The 12,369-nt window shown below is 46.0% G+C and overlaps 1 protein-coding gene across 4 annotated transcripts in view; it reads left to right on the forward strand.

The window, feature by feature from the left end:
* Positions 1 to 12,369, forward strand: part of SLC8A1 (solute carrier family 8 member A1) — a 477,484-nt gene that overhangs the window by 61,062 nt on the left and 404,053 nt on the right. For 2 of the 4 annotated variants that reach the window (XM_055399275.2, XM_055399276.2), the window contains exon 1: positions 10,582 to 10,775. The exons of 1 other annotated variant lie outside the window; for it this stretch is intronic. The gene's annotated coding sequence lies outside the window, so the exon portion shown is untranslated. Of the gene's footprint in view, positions 1 to 10,580; positions 10,776 to 12,369 lie in introns of those variants that run through there. One more of the 4 variants, XM_088841524.1, reaches the window with a different exon arrangement.

A 12,369-nucleotide genomic window follows, 5' to 3' on the forward strand; every position in this document is an offset into this window, starting at 1 on the left:
GGTATTAGTGATAAATTGACACTAGATTTCCCATAATGACAAATGTACAATTTTCTAGTTTGTGTTAGAGTGGCTCAAATGGTAAAGAATCTGCCTGAAATGCAGGAGACCTGGGATCAGTCCCGGGGTTGGGAAGATCCCTTGGAGGAGTACATGACCACCCACTCCAGTGTTCTTGCTTGGAGAATCCACATGGACAGAGGAACCTGGAGGGCTACAGTCCATGGGGTCACATTGCCAAGAGTCAGACACAACTAAGCAACTAAGCACAGCACAAGGGTGTGTCACAAGAGATGTAAGAAACACATACAGAAAATCAAAACAGCTTTCTCTTTCTATTTTTATCCAACAAATATGATTGCTTTTAGCAAACAATATTCTTTTGAATATATACAAAATCAAAAGACAAAAAGATTTGATTAAATGTAATGATTCCATTCAGATTCCCTTCACTGATTCTATATATTTCCAAAATAATATTAAAAGAACCTATAGCTAAGGGAAGCAATAGGCTCTTTACAAAGTCCATACTTCATCAAAATTGGCTCCATTTGGCTTTCACACACAGCAGATTTAAATGTCTGGAGATTTACTCATGGAGAAGTGGGTAGAAGCGAGTAGGAGACAGAATCTTTTTCACCTGTTCCCTGGTTACAATTAAGCTCTAACTGTCATACAAACACAACCAGATATTCTCTGCTTTCTGCTGCTGCTAAGTCACTTCAGTTGTATCCGACTCTGTGTGACCCCATAGACGGAAGCCCACCAGGCTCCCCCTTCCCTGGGATTCTCCGGCAAGAACACTGGAGTGGGTTGCCATTTCCTTCTTCAATGTGTGAAAGTGAAAAGTGAAAGTGAAGTCGCTCAGTCATGTCCGACCTTTAGCGACCCCACGGACTGTAGCCCACCAGGCTCCTCCATCCATGGGATTTTCTAGGCAAGAGTACTGGAATGGCTTGCCATTGCCTTCTCCATCTCTGCTTTCTGCTGCTGCTGCTTTCTACAACCTGCTTAAAAGACAGCCGCACATCCAGGGGACTAGGCAGAGGGAAGAGTCAGTTTAAGGCGCAGCGAATAAGAGGATGCACAGTCTGCAGAGAATGTAAACAGGATGCTGAAACCAGCTCGGGGTCCTCTGCTCTTTATCACCCCTGAGCAGCTCCTCAGGGGTGAAGTGTATCCCTTCCTGCTGGAGAAGCTGACCCTGCCTCCCACCATGTTAGCAGACCCCTTTAAGGAGAGTTTCTGGAATACCAACAGCATTATAGAAGTCAGATCTGTTCCAATTGAAACCATCCATGATGATTCCTCCGAAAATGAAAATTCCGTTGTTTTTTTTTTTTAAATCCTTGGCTGAGTGGGGGAATGGGACTCTGCCAAAAATTAAGCCAAGGCCAGAAATAACTATTTCTTGCCTTTCTTCTCCAGTCACTGTCTCACTCGGCCTTCTGTGGGCTGACTGTGACTCTCTCCTCGTGGGTCTCTTTATCCTTGACTACACCCACTTTTACAGGTCTTCCACTTAAGATGCACCTTCTTAAAGCGTTTGTCTGGTTTCAGGGCTCACATGCTCAAAAATCTCCAGGGTCTAGTGCTAGCTCTGACACTAACTTCCAAGAGGTCATGGGAAGTATGTAATTCAGTTTTTAGTGACCACAGGACTTAGTTCATGCTGCTGAATGGAATAGTTGCTTACTATCTGCTGCCTGAATAATTTAAAAATTCAGTTATCTACTACTAAATTTTCTTCAAATGACTGCCCTATAATAAGGCATGTCCCACGAACTTGCATCATTTATTTAGCATATACTTAACTGATCATTTCATATGAGTTAGGTCGGCATTTGCAGTGTTGAATAATTTTTCCATCTAAAGTCTGCCTTTTCTTGAGCAATATGTACATTCGGAGATACCTTTTTTTTTTGACAAAAGAAACCAGAAAACCAAAAAATATCTTTTAAGAGCCATAAAAATGAAATTCAGGTATTCTTTTTAGGCTTCAAATCTATTGTTGTCATCTCAAAGGAGAGCAAAGAATAGGCCATAAACTGCTTTAGCCTGTGAGCTTTTAAGTAGACGTGAAACCGAGTATAGAAGATCTGGCAAATAAAAGACTATTCATGCTAAATAAAAGTAGAAAAGAATGACAGGTTGGCTATTATTTCCATATTTGCAAATTTGCAAATGGTGATTTTTCCAATAATGAGATATTTGGTCACAGTTAAGATTTGTGGATATGAGTGACTGTGTGTTTGTGTAAGAGTGTGTGTGCATGTGTGCACGTGGTTATCTGTATTGTGTAATGTCAGACAAGAATGTGGGAAGAAGGAAAAAGCAGACATGATAGACTCATGGAAAGAAGCACCGGAACCATTAATTTACATGTAAGGGATTCCCCTCCCTCCTCTCCAGAGGTGTTAATTTTGTGTCAAGCGGTTTACCCATGAGAACTCACTTGTGTAATGTTTGCCACCCAGATGTATTCATTACATGTTATTCTTTAAATGAAACCAAAGGGGAACTTAGAATTCCTGCTACAATTCTGCCTTGAAAGGAATATAACCATTTTATGTACAGCTTCTGGCAGCAGTCTTGTCTTTATGGAACAACTCTTGGGTCTATATCACATATACAAGCTCTTGACTGCAGAGGTGCAAGCCGTGTGGCCAGGCCTCTGCACCCAGCCCTGATGAAATCCGGGAGCTCTGAGGTGGGAATTCCTAAAGGAACCTCAACTCAAGGCAGGAACAAATGATCACCCAAAGCACAGTGCTCTATCATTTCATTGGCCTGGGACTCTCAAAAAAGGACTCAAGCTGTCAGTGAGCAGTCTTGACTCTGATCTCTGAGAAACTGACCACCTAAACTAGTACCTTCTCCTCAAAGTCTATCTTGTTTTCCCTGCTTCAGTTCTTACATGGGAGTATCTCCATCTGACACCATGTGTTAATTTATTTTGCTTTCTGCCTGTTTCTCTGCTGCTGCTGCTAAGTCACTTCAGTTGTATCCGACTCTGTGCGACCCCATAGACGGCAGCCCACCAGGCTCCGCCATCCCTGGGATTCTCCAGGCAAGAACACTGGAGTGGGTTGCCATTTCCTTCTCCGCCTGTTTCTTTAGTGGAATGTAAATCCTAGGAGGGTGGGAACTTTTACTAATGTTTTCACTATTGTGCCTTGAGCATCTGGGACAATGCCTGGCCCAGAGTAGGTCCTCATAAATATTTTTTGAATGAACCATAAAGAGATGAATGAAAAAATGAATTAGTATGACTTTTCAACTGTGTTTTGTCTCTGCTCTCCCCATTTTGGCTTTTTATTTGAGTTGCTTAATGACTGGTTTTGAACTTCTCAGGAAATTACTTGGTTCCTTGATTTTCAAAAATTAATAAATGAAACTATAAGCACAGTATCCACACAAGACATACCTAAAGAACCCCTCTTAACAGGAAATAAGAGATTCTCTGACATGCTTACAAACTAGGTCAAACAAGAGCTTAAAAGTAATTGCTGAGATAACTGACAAGGGGTCAGTTTACAGGCTCAAGCCTGAGGCTTGGTCAGATTGCCATCTCTGTGTGGTCTGGCCTCCTGCTCTGTCTGTCATCACAGAGCAGGTGGCCAGGCAGGACTGTGAGTGTGGATATGGTGACTCTTGTCAGTTGCTAACTAGGGCCTGCACTGTAGCTAGGAGATGATTGCTATTAAGTTGCAGTTTGCACTGGACAGGGGCCAAAGTGTTCATTTTCCCCTATGAACCAAACCCCTATTTTGTCCACATAGGTCAGCCCCCCCATAGGTCAGGGGCCAGTTATGTGCTTCATTAATTTATCTGCTATGAACCCAGAGCTGCTCTAGATGCTGGGGTCTGACAGGTAGAGGCCTTGCAGTCTTAGACTTTGCTTTATTGATCATCTCTTCCAACCTGCTCATCTATCTTTGTAAGGTCATTTACAGTACCCACTTGAGTCTCTTAGAGACTCAAAAAAGGCCCTTAAACATTTTTCATTTCTCTTAAATTTCCAAGAAGAGTCCGCATTTTTGTGTTCTGTTAAATACCAATGTTCAATGTAGCAGCAGGATAGAAACAGAATTATGGCAGATGAAAAGAGAATTTTTTCACTTGTCTTTATCACTAATTAGCTATTTGACCCTAGGCTAGTGGTTGGCTCAAGCTGAACCTAGAATCAACCAAAAAACTTAAAAAAAAAGCCAGTGTCCATACTCCAGACCAGTAGAAACAAAATCTCTAAAAAGTGGATCTGGGCCTCGGTATTATTTTGAAACAACTGATACGTGCAGCCAGGGTTGGGCAAATCTCTTTGTACTTTCTCAGCTTGTAAAAATGAGGGTAATCATAGTTCCCTCATTAGCGCTTAAGAATTTATCTAAAATTTAGGTTGTAGATGTCAAATAAATTTACTATCTATACAACTAACTGGTCTATACTCTCATTTTGGTCGACACTCTCAGAAATTCTTAAACAAACCCAAAGATGGCAAAGACTTTTGTGAGACAGAATAATATTTTAAAAGGAAGGGGAAAGAATATAGTTTCTGAACTTTCCTTCTTTGTAATTGCTAGGGACCCTTTAGGTCATGCTGTGTAAGATTCTGAGTTTTTAAAGAGTTAAGAGCATATAATGTCATTATTTCCAGACACTCCAGTGGTAGCAGAATCAGCAGCTCTAAGACCATGGCTTAGGTCACCCACAAATTCAGTCTTAGGTATCTTTGTTATGGCCATTTTCAAGGGCTACTGCCTGGGCACTGCGGTCACTACTAAAATATTGTCAGTTCTCAGAAGAGCCTAATCAGTGGTCAGCAATTGAAGATGCGGTGAGGGAGCTATAGATCATAGGCAATGCCAAAGAAAGGAGATTTATTGAAAGAGCTAAAGTACAATCTTTCAGGGACATTGCTTCAGAACTGGATTCTGGGGAATAAGCTGCCTGGAACCGAGGACTCTGGGGATTTCATCTTGAGTCCCTATTGATGGAGTCCTTGAATCGATGTTGATGAAAGTTTGTGCACACTTAGTGAAAAAGTTCATGTTGTCTAGGTAAGGTCCTCTGTTAAGAAAATTAATGTGACAAAAAAGCAACATCTTCCTCGTACTGGAATTTGCTGAAAATGGCTCTGTTGGAAATTAAACCCTGAGATTATATTAGAGAGGGGATCATAGGAAAAGAGGAACATATAGGAAAAGAAATATTGTAATCCAGGAAGGATGCAGTACCCCCTTTATTGATTATGTAACCACACTCTGTATTTATAAAATTGGAAAGCACACAGCAGCTTCTTTCATTACAGAGAGGGAAACTACTCTCAACTATAGGGACATCCGCTTTCCTGGATTATTCATTGTGTAGAATTCCATATAACGAAAACCACAGCATGAAAATGAAAGTGTTAGTCACTCAGCTGTGTGCAGCTCTTTGCGACCCCATGGACTGCAGCCTGCCAGCCTCCTCTGTTCACGGAATTCTCCAGGCACAAATGCTGGAGTGGGTAGCCATTCCCTTCTCCAGGGAATTTTCCCAACCCAGGGATGGAAGCCAGGGCTTCTGCACTGCAAGCAGATTCTTGACCGTCTGAGCCATCAAGGAAGCCCAAACAACAAAAACCATAGCATGATCATTATCAGTAATGGGATGGCCTGATTATGTTGAACCTAATTATATAGACACTTTAATATTTTGCTTCATGGATATAATTTTTATGGAAACTTATCAATAATAATAATACCATTTATTAATTTCTGTGATCAGGCAAGCACATATATGTCAAGCACATTATATATATTTATCCTTTCCATAACTCCCCAAAGGAGATTTATGATCTAGGTTTTCCAGAGAAAGATACTGTGGTTAAAAAAACTTCCCAAGTTCACACAGGCAGAGGTGAGTTTCAATCCCAGAGAGTCTGACTCCAAAGCCTATTTCTTAACCAGTCTCTGTTCTTCTCTGACCCACCAGTTGATCTAGATAATGATTCTGCCATTGAGTTACTGACTGGTAAAGTCTGGGAAGTGCAAACTAGATAATGTCCTCATTGTACTGAGGCAGAAATAAAAAATGAAAGTGTCAGGATTTTGCACAAGGTCAACTGTTGACTGTACGTTACTCAAATGCAGAAGTGCAGGTCGCTGGTATGCAGAGACTGTGACAAAGTCAGAGGAAGTGGTGACTTTACAGGGACAGAGCACTGAGGAAGCATGAGGCATAACCGAGTCTACTGGGAAGGCCACGCCCACCCACCATCACGGGCCACTGACTCGAACGGGTTCAACTGCCCAAAGCAAGATAGAGAAGTAAAAGTTTAATTGCAGGAACAAGACCCCAGGGAGGAGGAACACAGCACCTAGAAGTCAACAAGAATCCCCACAGTCACCCCTGAAGCAAAAACCGTGGGTCCCATTAGCAGCAAAAAAAAACCTGGTCCAGTGTTTCACCTGAGTTTCCTGTGCAGGAGAATGGCTAAAGCTAAGCTCCACTCTCTGGCTGGCCAGGTTGGGGATCCTAAAATGCTTTTTTCTTATGAGGAAATCAGTATCAAACTAAACCAATGAAGAAGCAGATAGGTGAATGGTGAACACGGGCAGAGGAGGAAAAGACCTGGGGGATGCCTGCTGCTGCTGCTGCTGCGTCACTTCAGTCGTGTCCGACTCTGTGTGACCCCACAGACAGAAGCCCACCAGGGTCCCCCATCCCTGGGATTCTCCAGGCAAGAACACTGGAGTGGGTTGCCATTTCCTTCTCCGCTATGTTAATACACTGAAAAAGCTCCAAGTGCTGAAAAACACAAAACCAAAAACAAGGATGGTAACTTGACCTAAGTCATTCAAAGTGAAACGAATTACAATGAAGTATTTGTTTTCCTCATGATGAAAAATTGTTGACTGCTTTACTACAATATTAAAATTTGGGATACCCCTGATCACATGTCTAATTTTCCTATAGGCTGGACAAACGAGTAGAGTAGTGACTAATTCACAACATTTTCATTTGGTTTTGAATGAGCTTGCAAAAAGAACTCCTGAAGGTTTGCAGGCAAATAGTTCTTGAAAATCTGAACCACATATCCGTCGCTCAGTCGTGTCCGACTCTTTGTGATCCCTGGACTGTAGCCTACCAGGCTTCTCCATCCATGGGATTCTCCAGGCAAGAATATTGGAGTGGGTTACCATTTCCTTCCCCAGGGGATCTTCCCGACCCAGGGATCGAACCCGGGTCTTCTGCATTGGAGGCCGGACGCTTTAACCTCTGAGCCACTAGGGAAGCACCTTTAGAATATACCAAATCGTAATAATATCCCTATGGAGTCTGCAAAATGGTTATGCCAACTGGGATAGATAACAGTGGAGGCCCACAACTGTTTAAGTCCAAAGGAAAGAAGGCAATCAATACACAAGAATACAATTAGGAAATAGCATTGCCATTGGAATGTAAATCACTGTCTTCCTACATACATTTTTTCTTTCCAAAGTCACAGCCTGAGCAGCTTATTTCCTTACCTAGAGCTTTGTGCCAGTGATGTAGCCTCTGATAATTCTTGTAATAAAAATCCGGTCATGTATGACATTTAGGAGGGAATGAAAGGTTTGTTTTGCCTTGGGGCCCAGGAACCCTTACAAAAATGCCTTTAGTGAGAAATGAAAGGAAAAAAAATTAAGGGGTCATAAATTGAGCCAAATAAAAAATGGTGCCAAGTCACTAGGCTACCTTTTAATGGTTCTAGGAAATAGAGAAGACCATTGCATGTAGTTCCCCCTCAAATATTAAAATTAACAGAAATAGTCTAAATTGGGGGAAAAAACAGGAATAAAGAAAACATGATGTTGTCTTAATGCCTTCTCAACTGCTGACAAGATAGATTTGGGCACTACTGGAATACAGACATTTAAGAACAGGGCTCTTATCACCCCGTGTGTCACAAGCATGCTTACACTTTGAAGGAAATCTGAATTTTCACTAAGTGGTCCGTAACAGCAATAACAGGCCGCACCCTTTCTACAAAATCCATTCCAATGAGACGTACTCTACTCACAGTTTCATTTAGCTCTCGCATTCAGTCAGCTTTGTCCTACTTCCTATGGGTGGAGTCTAGTTATATGCCTTTCCCAATGTCATTTGCAAAGCAGCCACTTTTCTCTTCAAGCCCCTTTCCTTGAGTGTGAGCCAAATGTCTGCCTCTCACACTCTTGAAGTCAGGACCCTAAGTAATTTTTGTCTGAGGACATATGCTACCAGGGAGGTGGCAACCTTCTGTCTCCCCACATGTCATTCTATTCAGACCTGTTAGTCAGTGCAGTCTACTAAAACGTCTGTGTGAAGAGTGGCTTCCAAGAAAGTTTAACTCATCGCAGAGGAGAGGAACATGTTCTTGGGGAAGAATGATTCCTGGGAATGTACAAGTCTGGAAGCTTGGAGTTTCCTCTAACAAGCTGAGTGTCCACAGCCACCAGAAGGAGGCTGCTGCTGCTGCTAAGTCACTTCAGTCATGTCTGACTCTGTGCGACCCCATAGAGGGCAGCCCACCAGGCTCCCCCGTCCCTGGGATTCTCCAGGCAAGAACACTGGAGTGGGTTGCCATTTCCTTCTCCAATGTGTGAAAGTGAAAGTGAAAGTGAATTCATTCAGTCGCCTCCGACTCTTCGCGGCCCCATGGACTGCAGCCTATCAGGCTCCTCCGTCCATGGGATTTTCTAGGCAAGAGTACCGGAGTGGCTTGCCATTGCCTTCTCCGATACAGTCACTAGCAGTCTGTTAATGAGGCTGCACGCCTCTGTTAATAAGAGTGGTCCTCATTCAGGCAGCATCGCCATCACTTGTGAGCTTGTCAGAAGTGCAGATACCAGGCCTGGTTCAGATTTAGAGCATAAGAAACTGCAGTCTCCAACTGATTCATATGCAAGTTCACGCTTGGAGCATTGGCCTAGAGCATGATTCTCAACCTTGGTTACACAGGGGCACCAACCAGGGAAACTTAAAATAATTATTGATGCCTGAGCAACCCCTCACCCACCCCCCACCCCCCCGTGCAAGAGATTCCAAGATATTCTCTCTGGGGTGTGGCCTAAGCATTGGGATTTTTAAAAGCTCCCCAGGAAATTCTGAGGTGCTGTCAGAATTGTGACCCACTGGCAAAAAGGCAAACGCGGGCTACTTTTCCTATCCCTCACACTCTTTGCCTCACAGTCAAACAGCGGGTTTCCTGGAGTCAGAGTTTCTCTTTTCCTGTGACCTGGCAGCCCAGAGCCCCGCTGTAAGTACAGGGGTGGGGCAGGGGGGGAGTCTACTAAGGAACGTAGCTCTGAGTCTCATCCTCCCATCTCCCTCCCACCCTCACCGCCCGACACAGCTGCCACTGATCTCCCACACTTTAGTAAACCACACCAGTGAGTGGCGAACATCAACTCGTGCTTGAAAAATACCAACTTGGAGCCCGGTTTTAGAAGCTACATCAGAGTCTCGAGATGTGACGCTACAGTCTGCACTAGCTTCCCAGGTGTGTCTGATATGCAGCCAGGTTTGTGAACTCCACCGCGGGTCTAGCCTTTCATCCTGCCAAATCATTAAGGGTTCTTAAGGATGAATGAGCTGTCAAGAGAGCGAGGGCCTGGTGCAGTACTCCTTTATTAATTATGGCGAAGTGATGTATTGGCAATGATAATGCTTCTCTTGGAAAGGGCAATGAATGGTTCGTCGATTGCTGCATTAGATGTTTCCCAGCTTAACCTTATTGCTCAGTTTTTACTCCTCTCTGTAGTTTTAAAAGCTTCAGGGCTTTCTCATTAAACAGCCGCTTGGTCTTTATTCTCAGGTGAGGTGCAATCTTAGAGGGAAACACCAACAAAGGAGAATCTTTCGGAGTTCTTGGCTGGGGAATCACACCCCCCGCCCTTCCTTATCTGCTTGTGTCAGCAGCTCCTAGCTAGCGTATTTCTGGACAGTTCCGATAAATAGGAAAAACACGGAGTGAGGATTTCAGAGAAAAATCATTGATCCATCCCCGATCCCTTTGCTAAAAGAAAGCTTTCTTTAGCAGAGGGATAGAAAGTGGAGGAAGAAAGATATATCTGGATGAACAATTTCAGAGGTGAGAAACGGGTAGGCAAGCCGGGGTTGGGGTTCTGTCTGTGGGTGAGGCGAGGAAGGCGGCAAAGAAAAGTTGCAGCGCGGGTCTGCGCGTGTGACCCGCGGGCTGGGCGCCCGGGAAAGCGCTAGCGCGCGCGGCCCGAACGCACTGCAGGGCCGAGAGCTGAGAGCCGGGAGGACGTCGACGAATCTCCGCGGCAGAGGCTGGGAAGCTGGAATTGTTCCGCTCGGGCCCGGAGCTCCAGAAACCGGCCAGCTCCGCTCGTCCGCGGTGGCCGAGGGCGCCGGCGTGGGGCGCGCGGGGGGCCGGGCGCCGGCGGCGGCTGGGGGGAGCGCGCGTGAGAGCGAGCGCGAGGCTGCGGGCGGCGGGCGGGCGAGTGTGCGCGGGAGGGAGGGAGCGAGAGGGAGGAGAGCGCGCGCGCCGCCCGGGCCCCGGCCCTCCCAGCCTCCCGGCCTCCGCGCTGCCTCCCGCCCGCGCGCACCGGCTGCCCGCCGCCGCCGCTCCTGCTCGCGCCGGCGCTGCACCGGAGCCTACCCGCCGCCCGCTTTGTGCTTCCCCCCGAAGATGGGAGCGACCTCTCCCAGCTCGGGAGCTATTTAAAAAGGAGGGAGTGCGCCGTCTTTCTTACTAGCGTGGAGGAACCGGAGAAGGATCCAGTCACACTCCCCCAAACCAGGTAGGATCTTCTGATGGGCAGCTGAATGGATCTGCTCAGATACCGCCAACTATTTTCCATTTGTTCAGAAGGCTCCACTTCCCTCCGCTTTGGCAAAGGACCGGCTCCTAAATTGTGTGTGTGTGTATGTATCCCTGCCCATATCTGGGGTGTTCGCGCTGCTCGGAGAGTGAAATTGCTCGGGCTGGTGCGCCTGGTCGTTGAGTGTACCCGCCTGCCGGAGGAAGAAAGGGCTGCTAAGGAGGGGTGCTGCACCCTGCACCGCCTAAGGCTTGAGGATTCAAGGCGCTGAGAGCGAAGTCCAGCCGGAATGCAGCGCTGCTGGGGATCCAGGCGTCCCCACCCACTGGGCTCAGCTCCATGGTCACCCGTCCCCCTGGTAATCCCTAGGGTCTTCCCCAAGCCCACACTCGCGAGTTTCCTCTTTTCCGGCCAGCCCTGGGTGTTCCTTCAGTAAGGACTGCGGAAAGGAGGGAGGTGTGGCCGGGGCGGGGGGGACAGGCGAGGGAGGGATGCAGCGGCGGTGGGGGGAGTGGGCTGCAGGGTCCCAGCCTTTGGGCACTCTGCTAGAGGGTGGCGTTGGGGATGCTGCGCGCACAGGCATCTTGCCCCCGAGATTCGAGGGGAACTTTGCCGCTGCATTATCCACCTCTGCCTCTGGAGCTTTGCTGGCTCTTAGGGAAATGGTGAGGATATCCTTCTTGGCTCCTCCTTAATGAAGAAGAGGGAGGTCTTATGGGTGGACAGTCGGCTACGGAAACCAAATCCGCACAGGCGATGCTTTTAAAAATACGGTATGTGTGCATCTTTGGCGTATAAAATCCCCCTTCCCTCGTGGCTTCTGGATGAATGGCTTGGGTTGGCCATTCGTATTTCCCTCTCCAGACAAAGTGGCAATGGTTGGGTTGTGAGCAGAGTGATAGAATGTAACAAAGAATTTTTGAAGAAAGCGTTGTGCATGGTGTCCGCAGTCGGTGGAAAGAAAGTCCGGCTTTGCACTAGGTATTCATTTAACCCCCCTCTTGCCTGGCTCCCTTGCAGGCGCTATCTCTGTACTGCTAGCCAGCCACTAGTGGTTGTGAATATAACAATACAAACTTTGTCCTGCTGGAGGTGTAAAGACTAAAAACAGAGAGAGAAAGGATATCAGTAGGTGTAGTGGAAGCTTTTTTAAAAATGACGGTCATAAAGACAGTACAGACATCCGTGTCATGGAGGAGCTGGTGGAGAGCCTGATCAGATCTGGTTAAAGGCATAGCTTGAGTTTCTCCAGTTAGAGCAATTGAGCATCCACACTGTAGTATCAGTGTGAAGATATCCTGAGGGAAATGGGGAGCAATCAGGAGGGGATTCTGAAAGCATACCTCCCATCCACAACCCCCATAATATACACACTCCCACTTGCAGGTTTCTCTTTCTCAGAGCTGCTCCTGCAGCAAGTCAGGCAAAGAGGGGGGAAATATGTTTAGATATTTCATTCATTTCAGAAAAGAAAACAAAGCTGTAATAGGAATGATTGCTTTTAGGTTCCTCTTTGTTATTTGGATTTACCTCTGTGGGTTTGCTAAACTTGCTTAATTTTGAGGTTAGCGTG

Source organism: Moschus berezovskii, chromosome 11 (genome assembly GCF_049115385.1).
Source record: "Moschus berezovskii isolate FMDL1 chromosome 11, NW_MosBer_1.0, whole genome shotgun sequence".
NCBI lineage: Eukaryota > Metazoa > Chordata > Mammalia > Artiodactyla > Moschidae > Moschus > Moschus berezovskii.